Source organism: Mesoplodon bidens (assembly GCF_964165515.1).
Source record: "Mesoplodon bidens genome assembly, chromosome: 2".
Lineage (NCBI taxonomy): Eukaryota > Metazoa > Chordata > Mammalia > Artiodactyla > Ziphiidae > Mesoplodon > Mesoplodon bidens.
Window position 1 is genome coordinate 171,885,361 of NC_138177.1, and position 13,752 is coordinate 171,899,112.

The 13,752-nt window shown below is 46.4% G+C and overlaps 1 protein-coding gene across 13 annotated transcripts in view; it reads left to right on the forward strand.

Moving 5' to 3' along the window:
- TMCO4 (transmembrane and coiled-coil domains 4) overlaps positions 1-13,752 on the forward strand; it is a 99,004-nt gene that overhangs the window by 66,453 nt on the left and 18,799 nt on the right. The window lies entirely within an intron of this gene.

Sequence of the window (13,752 nt, forward strand, 5' to 3'; positions counted from 1 at the left end):
GAGGCACCTAACACAGGGCCTGGCTCACAGTAAATGCTTGGTAATTGGCTAAGATCGCTGCACAGCAGGTGGTTTGCAGTCTTGAAAGCATTAGAACACTGTAAAGGGCACTTAGCACTCAGTGTAAAAACAGTTTGATGATCCAGAGGCACTTCAAGAGCATCACCTTGGGGTCAGTCAATACGATGGGCCTCGGTTCATCCTTTTATCCCATGGACATCAGAAATTATGGAGTCTTAGACTCAGGGTTCCAATGGACATTTGGAATCATCTGGTTCAGACCCCTACACATACAGGATCCCCTTAACATCATCCATCAGACGTCTCTACTAGTGTCTGCTTACTTGCTTCCAGTGACAGGAAGCTTAGACTCTGCCCAGGGTAGTTAGGGACTTAAGAACAGATCGATTTAATCTGAGAGTCAGTGGCCTGTGGGCTGTGCAACATCAGGCCCTGCTCAGAGAGTCTGTTAAGGTGGCTCGTGTCCAGCTATTTCCAAGGAGGCCTCTGGCACCGCAACAGAGCCCCGAGTTCTTCAGTGCCTGCTCAGCCAGCATGTCCTCAGATCTGGTGTAGGCTTTTCAGAAACATGTTTTTATCCATTTTGAACTCAGAGCTGATCAGAGTCCCATTAAGTTCACAAGAGACAGTGTTGAGAACTGAATGCTGATTCATTTCAGTCCACCATAATTGTCACTTCCAAGCAGATGGAGCAGATGTCTGTGTTCACTGTCCGAGCTCCTGGGGAAACAGATTATCTGCCAAAGCTTCTCTCCACAGGGAGAGGAAGGGAATTCTTTTCCTGGCCATGGTGAGCCCTGATGACCATCCCACTCTCGTGGACAGATCCTTCCTCCAGTGACCATTCTCAGTTTCCTTCCCTCCTGGGCCTCCCCCTTGCTCAGAATTTTGCATAAACAGGTCCCTTGCATGAGTCCCAGTTGATAGTAACTGAAGAATCCAGACCCTCTGCAGTGAAGGAGCATCCCTCTGGGGCTTTGAGGATTCCAGGAGGGGAAGAAATCATAAGTCTCCTTAATTTACATATTACTGAAGCATCTCAGTTCACAGCATTCTGTAATGGAAACTGTTGGGGTTTGTTCCCTTGTATCTAAGATGTCCGTGACCATCAAGCCTGATTAGCCAATATCACCAAAACGGTTGTCTTTTAGAAAATTGCCAGGCCTGTTTTGCGGGACAGAAGATTAGAACATTCCTGCCTCTGGGTGGTATGTTCCCTATACTTTGTGTTTTAATGACAGGGTCTGAGTTTGGGGGCCTCCATCCCTGCCACCCCAGCACAGACGTCCCTGTGTGAAATCTGACCTTTCAGGTCTCTACTATGTTCTTCTATATTCTTTTTGTCTTCCATCTTTGGTTCACTCATTTACTCAGACATCCATTTCTTTATTTATGCAAAGCCCATCTCCTGGATTTGCAGAACTTCTCAGGAAATACGGATAAATATAAAACATCAGGACCAAAAAAACACAGATGTGAACAGGAGGCATGAGCCAGCTGGGAAGCCCAACTACAGCAGAGTGGACCCTGCAGCCAGGCCTGGACCTGAATCCCAGCTCCGCCACTTACTAGCTGAGCCCATGTACCCAGTCACTGTGCCTCAGTCTCCTTGCCTGTGAAATGGGTCTCGTAATACCTTCTTTAGAGCTTGATTGAAAAGATTAAGTGGGATAATATATGTAATGCATTTAGCAGAATGGCTGGCAAGTAGCAGGCATTGAGTAACCACTATCTTTGTCCCTGTTACTGTCATTACATATTCTCTTGTTATTACCCAGTTGCTGTAACTGAGCTGTGACTTTAGCTACTCATTTCCTAGCAATCAAAGCAAAAGCAGAAAGCACTGGCTGCCTGTTTCTCACTTCGGCGAGGGGATGTGGAGATGCCAGCTCCAGGGGTAACAAGACCTTCCATTTCAACCTGACTCACTCTGTCTGAGTGTTGCACCCTCTCCTTTTAGGAGCTACGTGCCCAGGTTCAGGCTTAATTAGCCGTTAGAGCTTCAAACAGCTCTGCCTTTGGCTAGCTAGAAAGGTTACAAACCTGGAACCATGAGGATGACGCCATGGCTGGGAATGACCTTTCCAAGGTGCTGCTTAATTGTCAGGAGGGTGGTAACAGGGGCGTCTGCAGAAATTCAGACAGGAGATGATGATGTCTTCAGCTTTGAGCACCTGGGTACTTGGAGGAATGTTAAATAGGCGACAAGTCCCAAGTTGGAGTCTCATTTGGGTAATTTCACATTTTGTAATTTAGCAATTGCTGGAGATTGAGGCTTCAGGGGACTGTTGCCAAACCTGGCTCACAGCTTAGAGAGCAAGGTTTTTATTCTTCCCGCCACATTTCTCTGCAGAAGTTTGATGGAGAACAGCTGCTCATCTTCATAACGAGAAGCCATCGTTCCAAGATGGGGAGGGGGGAAGGGAGCTGATGCTTATTGAGCACCTACAGTGTGCCAGGTAGGAACAGAATCCATCTTGATCTTCTTCCCAGTCACCTTGGGAGGTGTGAGCATTACTACACTTGGATGCAGGTGTTACGTTTTCCATTTTTACGAATGAGGAATCAGATGCCCAGGGAGGTTTTGTGACTTGTCCAAAGGCACACAGCCAGTGATGAGCAAATCTGGGATTCTAACCCAGATGCGTCTGACTCTAAACCACTTCCTATTGACCCTTCTTTTCTGCTGACTCTTATGATAAGCTTGCTACCCTCAAATTGCCTGTAATCTAGGTAAGAGAGTGGCATCCAGCCTTAAAAAAAGGTAGATATCGGTACCACATGCTTCACTGCAAGGGCCTAGACATTGAGCAGTTCAGAAGAGGGAGGCTTCTCCTTCCAGGTGGCAGGGAAGGCTTCAGGGAGGAGGTGGCAGGCCTTGAGGAACAGGTGAGCCTTGAGAGGCTGTGAGGGAGACAGGAGGCCTTAGAGCCAGAGACTGGCAACAGCAAAGATCCAGAGAGAGGAAGTGAACGGTCTGGGGAGGGCAGGTGACCTGAGCCAAGGTTGCTGATGGGAAGTTGGGAGAAGTAAGGTGGCAGAGATGAACAGGGTCCAGAATTCCAGGGCTCGACTGTTGAGCGGACGCAGGCTCTGACTTGAGTCTTTCATATCAGCACTTTCTCTTAATGTATTTATCCATCAATCAGCAGACATCTTTTGAGGGCCTGCCAAGTGCCAGGACCTGTGCAGGGCACAGAGGGGACAGAGATCAGCCAGACCCCATCCCCACCTGCTGAGAATTCGGGTGGGGAGGGACTCCCTTCTGAGCATGCTCCCCACTCCATCCCCAGCCATCCTGCCTGCAGCTGCGCAAACCCGCCCATCTGCTGGTCCCGGAGGCCTCTCTTCTCTCTCATTCTGCCTCCTGAGGCCAGGATCTCCAGCCCCCGGCTCGGCCCAGCCTTAGATGTCCCTTAAGAGGATTTGTTGAACTGGCACCAAATGAAGGCAGGTGATTGAGTGCCCTGCCTGTCAGGCCCTTCCCATGAAGTGTCTCTTTGATGGTCACAGCCAACCTGGGTAGGCCCTACGCCTGCCTGACTCCCCCAGCAGGACTCTCTCCACTGCCCCATGGGGACCGTGGACTTGTCCCTTTCATTGTACAGCTGAGTGTTTACCCAGCTTGTCCAGGCTGCACAGCTAGTGAAAGGCAGGGCCAGGGGAAAAAAAAAAAAAAGGAAGAGTCAGGTCTGGAGCGGGCTCCTCTCAGGGACCCCGGGGAGCGGCGGGCGCTCTAGGCTGTGGTCAGCCCACCCCTTGGCAGGTGGCCTTCCAGAAAGGTCCTGGAGGAGTGCCAGGCCCAGGAGGCACCTGGAGCATTTGTGGTTGCCACAGCACCACCTTGTGGTCACTCTTGGGGCGTGCACTTCACAAGCCCAGCATGGAGTGGGTTTCCAGCAAGAGCTCGCTGGGGAGTGTCTGCCGGCTGCCTTCCACTGAGGGCTTGTGAAGAACTGAGCAGCTGCTCCTGCTTTCTGAGAATTTCCATGTCACCAGCTGCTTTCTCCTTGTTTGCATTTATTAGGCATCAAAGATACAAAGTGGGGGGTAGGGGAGTTCCCTGGCAGTCCAGTGGTTAGGACTCGGCACTTTCACTGCCAGGGACCTGGGTCCGATCCCTGGTGCGGGAACTAAGATCCCACAAGCTGCACGTCATGGCCAAAAAAAAAGAAAAACAAGATAGAAAACGGAGGAGGAACTAATATGTACCAAGTACCCGTCCCAACAGCCCTGCAAGGTAGCAATTCCTGGGCCAGTTTCCAGATGAGGAAATGGAGAGGCGTGGTCTGGCCCAGCCCAGGCAGTGCAGGGCCCCTCAGACCCCTGCTCACACGTTATCAGAGCAGAAGTCCTGCCCGCCTAAGTATGGCTGGACCTTTCTGGCAGCAGCTGCCCAAAGTCTGCTGTTATTTCAATGAACTTTTTTATCCCCAGATGAAACTCAGGAGGAAATGATCTGAAAAAGAATTTCTTATAAGAAAGGAAAGAAAAATCAGATCCCATTAGTGATGTCATCTTTTTTTTTTTTTAATTTTATTTATTTACTTATTTATTTATGGCTGTATTGACTCTTCGTTTCTGTGTGAGGGCTTTCTCCAGCTGCGGCAAGCGGGGTCCACTCCTCATCGCGGTGTGCACGCCTCTGACTATCGCGGCCTTTCTTGTTGCGGAGCACAGGCTCCAGACGCGCAGGCTCAGTAACTGTGGCTCACGGGGCTAGTTGCTCTGCGGCATGTGGGATCCTCCCAGACCAGGGCTCGAACCCGTGTCCCCTGCATTGGCAGGCAGATTCCCAACCACTGTGCCACCAGGGAAGCCCCAAGTCATCTTTTTTTTAAATGACCAAAGCTATACAAGATCACGGTCCTGTGGCACTTTTTTTTTTTAAGATGGAAGGGAACTCAGATGGGGTTGTTTTTGAGAACTCCACAGCATCCCAGACATCACTGGGGGGGCCGTGCCATGTGGCAGATCTATGTGGAGAAAGTCATTGGCAGAGAAGAGGAAGAGCAATGACCAAGAGCAATGGGTATCTCCCATTACCCATCCGGGGACCTGGGCTCAGGCTAAGGAGGTCCATGGACACACACTCATGCTCGCGGGGACATTCAAAGATGCTGGCTGCTGCCAGCTCTGAGCCGCTTAGCGATCTGGGGCTCCACGGTTTGGCAGAGCTGTTCATGCGAGGAGATGGCGGAGTCTGTGGGAAAGACATTACTACCAGCAGCCTTATCAGTGATCTCTGCCCTGACTGTTCCTTACCAGCAGTCACTGTGCCATCTGTTTCAGAAACGGAATAAAGAGTTGTAAAGCTCGGGAGGGGGTAAGAGGAAGCAACCACGGGGAAATCTTATTTTGTACCTGGATCCAGTCACATTAAGTAAATTACCCAGTTGACACATGACCACCTTTTAAAATAACTGCTGTCAGAAAGCGAACCTGACACTGTAGCCCAGAGAACATCAAAAGTTAAGTGGACTCAGACTTGCTAAACTATAGCCAGTGCTGTGGACACCAGGTTGTAACCGCTAGCAGAATGATAAACCACTGTGGATTCACAACCAGGTTCCCAACCACAGGCATTATCATACAGGATCATGATTTGTGTTATTTCTATTTAGCATGGATGTTCCAATTTAATATTTTTATATCAATTCATAATCTTTACCTAAATGTATTTATTTTGTGAGGAACCATTACCTCAGCTGGAAACCGAGTATTATCATACATGAAAAGAATCATTAAAAAATTAAAACATTAAAAATAAAACAATGCTATTAAGATCTAGCATGATGTTGTCACCTGCCAGAGGCCCTGAGCCTGAGACCTATCCTTTTTCTTTTAAAGAGGAGATGATTAGCATACAGTGGAGAAATATTACAGCTATATTAGCAATTTCTGGAGTGGCAATAGTGTGAACTAATCAGCCTGAAGATTCTCTCACTACAAATACTCCAGAAATGCTAGATGAACTATAGCAAATACCTCTTTAAATGCTTAGCTGGGCTCCCAAAAAGTAAAGGAAATCACCAGAGGTGAGGAAGAAGGAGGGAGCAGAAAACCAGAGTAATAAGCATGTTGCCCTGACTGGGGGGAAAAATATGTCTCCTTGGGGAATTCAGAGACACAGGGCCGTGCCTCACTCAGGTTTAGGGTTCACATTTATACCACCTGCATGATCCAGGAGTTCCCCAAGTCAAAAAATTGACACCAGACTAGTCTGGGGAAAAATAGGTCCTCAATCCAAACTACACAGATTCCCATGTAGGAGCAGCTTTAAAGATGAGCTCGTATTCCAGACTTAAAAAACACATGGGGGGAAAAGAAAACACCATGTGGGAAAGTCACAAACAAACATCAGGATTAGATGCTCAGTCTAATAGAACAGCCTGAAAGAGCTCCCCCTCAAAAAAGAAGCAGATTTACAATTATTAAAGATATAAATTAAAACATTGAAAAATAAGTGGAAAGAGTAAGACATTGAAAAAAGAACAGGGAGATTTTAAAATAAATCAAATGGAACTTTTAGAAATGAAAATACAGTCATAGAAATTAAAACTTTGGTGGATGAATTAAACAACAGATTAGACAAATCTAAAGAGAGAAATCATGAACTGGAAGATTGATTTGAAGAAATTACAGTGCATCACAGAGAGATAAAGAGATAGAAGATAGGAAAGAGAAGTTACGTTCAACATTTGCCTAATACCACTCCAAAAACAAGAGAGTAGGAGAGAGATACAGTTTATTGGCTGAGAGTTTTCCAGACTTGATTCCTGAGGTTCAAGGAACATGAGTCTTGAGAAGGATAAATATTTTACACCTACGCACATCATAGTGAAATTGCAGAACTCCAAAGATAAAGAGAAATTATTTAAATGATTACTTTAAAAATGATTTTTTTAAATGATTCTTACAAAGAAAGTTCAACTAGACTGATGAGACTTCTCAAAACAATAGAAGCCAGAAAAGAAAGAAAAAGAGCTGTCCATCTAAAATTCTATATCCAGCCGAACTATCATTCAAAATGGAAGCCAAACGGTATTTTCAAAGACTGAGCAAGTTTACCTTTAAGAGACCCTTGCTGCCATACCTACTCAAAGATCTACTTCAAAAAACAATGAATATTACTGTGATAACACAGAGAGAATAGCACTGTTCCCAGAATCCAGGGCCGTGCTGGTAAACACTAGCTGCCTTTATCATAATTGAATAAGAGCCTCCAGACCCTGCTCTGCAGCTGTGACCTCTGGCCCTCTGAATCTGGTGTTTGTGCTTGATCCTGAACTTGATCAAGATCAGTACTTGAACACCCCACCTTGATCTTGCCTAAAGGATTCTGCCTTGGCCTACTTTTCCAGTTCTCTAGGTGGATCCTGCCTTCACTCAGGGTCCCCAAACCACATCCCTGAAAACAGCCGCTTGGAAACAGCCTGGCTGGGCCACCCCAGCACCCTGGCATCATTCCCACCCAGTGGTGTTCTTCCCACTCCTTCCCCTTCTCACTAAGTGAGAATTCAAAGAAACATTCATCTAGTACTGGTATCATCAGGGATTTTTAACCCCTTGCTTATTGCACATGACCAATCTGTACTTTGCAGTGTATATCTGTGGTAGACTGATTGCAAAAAATGGCCCTACTTCTCCACCCCTCCCTGTATCCACATCCTTTCCAATATGACCCTGAAGCTCTTCCCATCAAGAAGTGGAGTCAGTTTCTTCACCCCTTGAATCTGGGCTGGCCTTGTGACTTGCATTCATTAAAAAAGGTAGAGGAAATGACATCATGTCAGTTTCAAGCCTAGGCCTCAGAAGACCTTGCACATGGATTCCACCCTCCTAGAACCTTGCTATTGTCTTAAGAACAAGTCAAGGCTAGCCCACTGGAGGATGGCAGATAACATGGGGCAAAGCCAAGTTATCTTAGCCAGCCCCCAGCCTACCTACCAGCTGGTTGTAGACACATGAGTGAGCCCAGTGGGATCAAGCGTGCCTGGATAATCTCAGCAGAACTGCCTAGCCCACTGGTAGGATCATGAGAAATAACAAACGGTTACTTTAAGCCACTGAGTTTGGAGATGATTTGTTACACAACAATAGCTAGCTGATAGAACTTATATGACATTTTATTTATGTATATGCATACATATAATGAAATTGCTTGTTTTATACTGGCTCAGCCTACAGCTTACCAGGAGCTGTATTTCCAAGTCATGTCGTCTTAGTCAGTTTGACCTTTCTGATGGGGAATTGAGTTTGGGTGTTAGGGTGTAGGCGGATTGCCATAACTCTCCATCAAAAAACAGAAAGTGTGTCATCTTTCATGTGGACCCCTTTTTCTTTTTCTTTGCATTATCTTTTCGCCCACTTGGTTTGGCAGATGTTCCCGAGATTACCAAAGCAGAAGGTCATGTGCCTTTGGTGTGGTGCCCACATCAGGATATTAACCTTCTAGCAAAGTCTAGCCTGCTAGTGCATCTCTTGACTCAGCCAAATTGGAACTGTTCATCTTGGCAGGGTGTGTTGTTCTGTTTTTAATATACAATTTTAGAAGATGTCACAGTTATCAAGAGACATATGTTTTAAGTCAAGATCGTGTTTCATAGCAAAAGGAAGTAGGGCAGGAGAGTAGGAGAGAAAATGTAGGAATAACTGAATTCCACTCTGCCACTTACTGTGTGACCTTGGGCAAGTTACTTAGTGTCTCTGAGGCAAGCTTTTCCCGTCATAAAATGGGAGTAGTACTGCTTAACTCCTAGGATCATTATGAGAAGTAGATGAAATAATATATGTATAAAGCACTTAGCCTATCCCGAGGTAAGCTGTGATGATGGTGATGATGAAGATAAAGAAAAGAACGAGGGAGATTAAGAAACAGAATACCAGAACTTTGTTTTAAAAAAAGAACAACTTTGCAGCAAGATCGATCTCTCCAATTTCATTCCCAGTCCCTAAGAAGTTAGACCAACATTACTGTCCATGATGTTTGAAGGACAAAGCCAAGGCAAAAGAGTTTGTCACTGAGCTCAGATACATTTAAACATTCTGAGCCTTGAATTCCTAAACTCCCACTTAGCTGAAAACTATTTCTGGGCTGTCACTAGATAGCAGCTGAAATGCAGAACAGACTGTCATTCAGTCAGCTGGCTCTTTCATCTCCATGATGGCAGACATCGCATTTGATGGGGTTTCTTTCCCTTCCATGGAATTGCATCTATCAGTTGCTTTGTCCTCAGACAGACCCGGCTTTAGCCCACCGCTCCCCTCCCCCACCTCCAGGGGAGGGTGGTGGAGAATGCAGAGAGGTCAGGCATGCAGATTAATTTTTTGGGTCCCAGGATGTTAGTAACAGCCTTACCACTTTGCCAAATGAAAGAGATGGAAATCAAAAGGGAGGGATGAAGGCTTACTCCTTCCATAAAGAATTCATCCCAAATCCTTATAATATATCCAAACGGGCTCCCTTAAACGGTTCTTTCCAGTGTAAATCTCATTCCACTGGGGGCGTTGAGGGGTGGGGGACAGTCAAAGCCTCCCTTCATCTCCCTTTATGCCTGGCTCCTGCCCTCCCCCTTTCCCTTTGGCCACGTCTGTGTGTTTATCATGCACGCGTACGTGTATCTTTGGAATGGATTTCGTTTGTGTTAGATGCAGTTCATATCATTTACTTCAAGGTCTGTTTTCTGGACTCGCAGTCGGGAGATCATTTCCTCCTTCGTTTCCCACCTTATCACTCACTGCACACATGACCCCCTGCCAGGAGGGAGAAAATCCTTCTTTTTTGCTTCTCAAACTTTGGTCTTTGCAGCCCAGGAGAATCTCATTATTGACAGCGTGATAGGCCTGTGGCAGTTTGTGATGTTGCCTTTCTGGCCGTTTGATGAGATTTCTATGTAACTCCTAGAGGAGGGTGTTTGGAAAGACCTGGAAAGCGCTGCCTGGGCTGCCTCACTTTCAGAAAGCCCAGTGTACGGAAAGGACAAGATGACAGAGGGGGAGCTGGGACTGGTTGTTCCCAGTGACAGTTGTTCCTCCCTCATGTACAAAAGGATTCTCCGTGGGCCTCCTTGAAAGAGCTGGCCCTACTTGGTACATTTTAAGAATGTTTAGTTTAACAAAAACTCAGTTTATATATGATTTTCAAGGCCAAGGTTCTAGTGTAAAGGGACACTTGCCGTTGTGAAGAACAGCCTATTCTCAACTCTTGGGTTTTCTTTTGAAAAGCTAAGACAATCGCCAGACCGCCAGGAGCGCCAGGTGGTAAAAGTGTCATATCAGGAACCTGGCGTGAACTACTGAAGGAGGGATTAGAGCAGTTGACAAGATAGAAACTGATTTCTCTAAATTCTGAGTGATAAAAGCAAGTGAGGATGGTTGCACAACCATGTGACTAGACTTAATGCTACTGAACTGTACACTGAAAAATGGTTAAGATGGAAAATCTTATGTTAGGTGTGTTTCACCACAGTTTTTTTTTTGTTTTTTTTTTTAGTTTTGGGAATTCCCTGGCGGTCCAGTGGTTAGGACTCTGAGCTTTCACTCCCGAGGGTGTGGGTTCAATCCCTGGTTGGGGAACTAAGATCCCTCAAGCCGTGTGGCTCGGCCCAAAAAAAAAAAAAAAAAAAAAATTAAAGTAAATGAGGAAGCGTTTAACCATTGTTTACAGCTCTTCAGCTGCTTCTCTCTAGAGGCTGTGCTCTGAAGGAGACCGATGCTCCTGTCCACTGCTACCAGATGCCTGGCATCACCGCTTCCCACAACTAACTCCTAAAATAGTACCTGCAATTAGCGGCTGGCTAGAAATAGGCACGGTGACTATAGTGGCTGAGCCATCTCCAAAGACAATGCCTCATGCCCACCATTTCTACCTAGTCGCCAAATTGATCATCTGCACGGGAATAACAGTGGACACCACTGACCAAGCCATGTGCCAGACACCGCCCTGAACATATAACCTCATGCCAGCCCTGGGAAATCAGTATTATTATATTATCTCCATTTTAAAGATGAGGAAGCTGAGGCTCCAAGTTATTAAATAACTGACTTCAGTTCACGTAAAACCAATATTTGAACACAGGTTTCTCTTGTGCCAAAGTTCAAGCCACTTCCCCTGGACTGGTGATTCCCAACCTTTTTGAACCTGAGCCCTTTCTAATGGCAAACACTTCACAGCCCTGCATATGGCAGTCCACATTTTCAGCATCTCCTGGTGGAAAAAGTATGTAATGACCAAAAACTACCTGAATCCAGGGATTCTATGAGTTGCAACAGCATCTGATACAGTCTTAAAATCATGACACCTGCTGTGTGAGACAGGAGACATTTAATTGGCCGACAGCAGTTTGTAATTGTGCAGTTTCTTAGGCCCTCGAAGTTGCTCTGGATCTTTGCCCCCAAAGATGGGGCACCCTGAGCTGTACCATGAATCATCTGAAGGGTCTGGAGACCCTGAGCCTTCTTATTATGTAGGCCAAGCCCAAGGGATTTTTGTTAATACAGGTGATGTCGGGTGCTTCTTGGGAGGGTCACCATGAGCCTCTGGGTCACATTGTCGGAAGCCAGGAGAGGAGACTGAGGCAGAGGCAGCTTTGGAAGGACCGGTCATTATTCTTGCCCACTGCAGACCGCAGTCAGTCACAGTAGCATCCGTTCCCCTGGAGCGGAGCTCTGGAAACCAGCAATTGAAGAGCTGAGAACCCTGGTTAAATACTCTTCCATTTACTTTCAGCCAAGTCAGCACTCTTCATTTGCTTTTATCCAGTCTACAGAGATCCTCAACTAGAGCCTCTCGGAAGAAGTTATACCGGGAGGAAAATTTTAAAAATAAACTTTTTGCATGGATTCTCAACATGAAGGGTTGCTGGGTCCCACAGCTTGCTTTCATTCCTCCCACAAATACTTACTGAGCAGACCATCTGTGCCAGTTGCTGTTCTAGGCACTGGGGATTCCCTGGGGAACACAAAAAAGAACAGTCTCAACCCTTGAGGAGCTCTCGTGTAGTAGGAGACAGGTCATAGGAGAGATTGTAAAAGTAAAATAGGTAGTAAGTCAGATGGTCTCAAGTGCTATGGAGAAAAATAAATCAGAGAAGGGAGATGGGGCACCTGGTAGGGATGGGAGGTTGCATCTTCCTCCCTTTGGAGGGTGGCAGTTCAACAAAGAGGTGAAGGAGCAGGTCGGGGGTTGAGGCTTGTGGATGTTGGAGGGAAGTGTATCAGGAGGAGAGATCAGCAAGGGAAAGGCCTGGCATGTTCTGGAACAGCAAGGCCAGTGTGGCTGGAAGAGAGTGAGCAAGGGGAAAGCGTGGGGAAGGTCACGCAGGGCTTCGAAGGCTGTTGAAATGACTTTAACTCTGACTCCACGAGAGGTGGATCCCACAGGAGTGAAATGATCTGACTTTCCTGCAGTGTCATTCACATATTACACAGTCCCCCCATTTTAAGTGTACAATTCAGTGATTTTTAGCAAATGTGCAGAGTTGTACAAACCATCACCACAACCCAGCTGTAGAACATTTCCATCACCCCCAAAAGGTACCTCATGCCTATGACTCAAATTTTAAAGGGATCTCTTTGGGTCCTGTGTTAAGAATAAAAAAAAGAGGAACTTCCCTGGCAGTCCAGTGGTTAGGACTCGGCGCTTTCACTGCCGTGGTCCCAGGTTCAATCCCTGGTCGGGAACTAAGATCCCACAAGCCACGGGGTGTGGCCAAAAAAAAAGGAATGAAAATAAGAGGTAAAAGCAAAGACAGTCGGCTTCCCTGGTGGCGCAGTGGTTGAGAGTCTGCCTGCCGATGCAGGGTACACAGGTTCGTGCCCCGGTCCGGGAAGATCCCACATGCCGCGGAGCGGCTGGGCCCATGAGCCATGGCCGCTGAGCCTGTGCGTCTGGAGCCTGTGCTCCGCAACGGGAGAGGCCACAACAGTGAGAGGCCCGCGTACCGAAAAAAAAAAAAAAAAAAAGCAAAGACAGTGTGGGAAGGTAATGTTTCTCACCATACATGAGTGACAGAAAGGACTGAAAGTGGAGGGATAAAGACAGGACTAATAAAGCTTTTCGTTTTAATTGCCCCAGGGATGGAGCCTCCTTAATGCCAAAGGCATAAGAATGAAAGGCCTCCAGCTTCAACAGTAAAAGTAGTATATTAATAACATACACAAGACTGTTTAAAAAACGAGCAATCCAAGCCCAAAAGCTGAACCTGAACTTGAGTCCTGAACTTGAAGGTGACTGATGCACCTCGGATCCCTGACTATTTATAAAACTATGGAACTATATCTTAACACCTTAAAAATTCGCAAGAGGAAAAGTTGGTGGTAGCAATATAGGAATAAATCCCAACATGTTTCAGCAAACATTCGTGGTCCCTGCAGGAAAAAGACAGTGAGGTCATCTTATGTTCGTTATTATTAAAATGTTAAACGCCAGTTTCTTGTGTTGGTCTTGAAAAGCGGGGGTATTCTGCGCTGAACTCATGTCATCTTGTGACGGATCATCTGTGCCCATGAAAGGGGACTGCTTGACACTGAAAGTGGTGCCTGAGTGAGGATTTTCTGTATTTTACCTGGAAGGCTGAAATCTTCTGGGATTATAAGGTTTGGGGCCAAACAGTGAATTTTGACATTTTTTCTCCAGCGTCTACTTCAGCAGCCAGTTTTCCTAACTCAGGTTTCCCCTCCTGGACCGTCTCATTCCAGGAACAGTACAGGATTCTCCCTTGGGTGGGT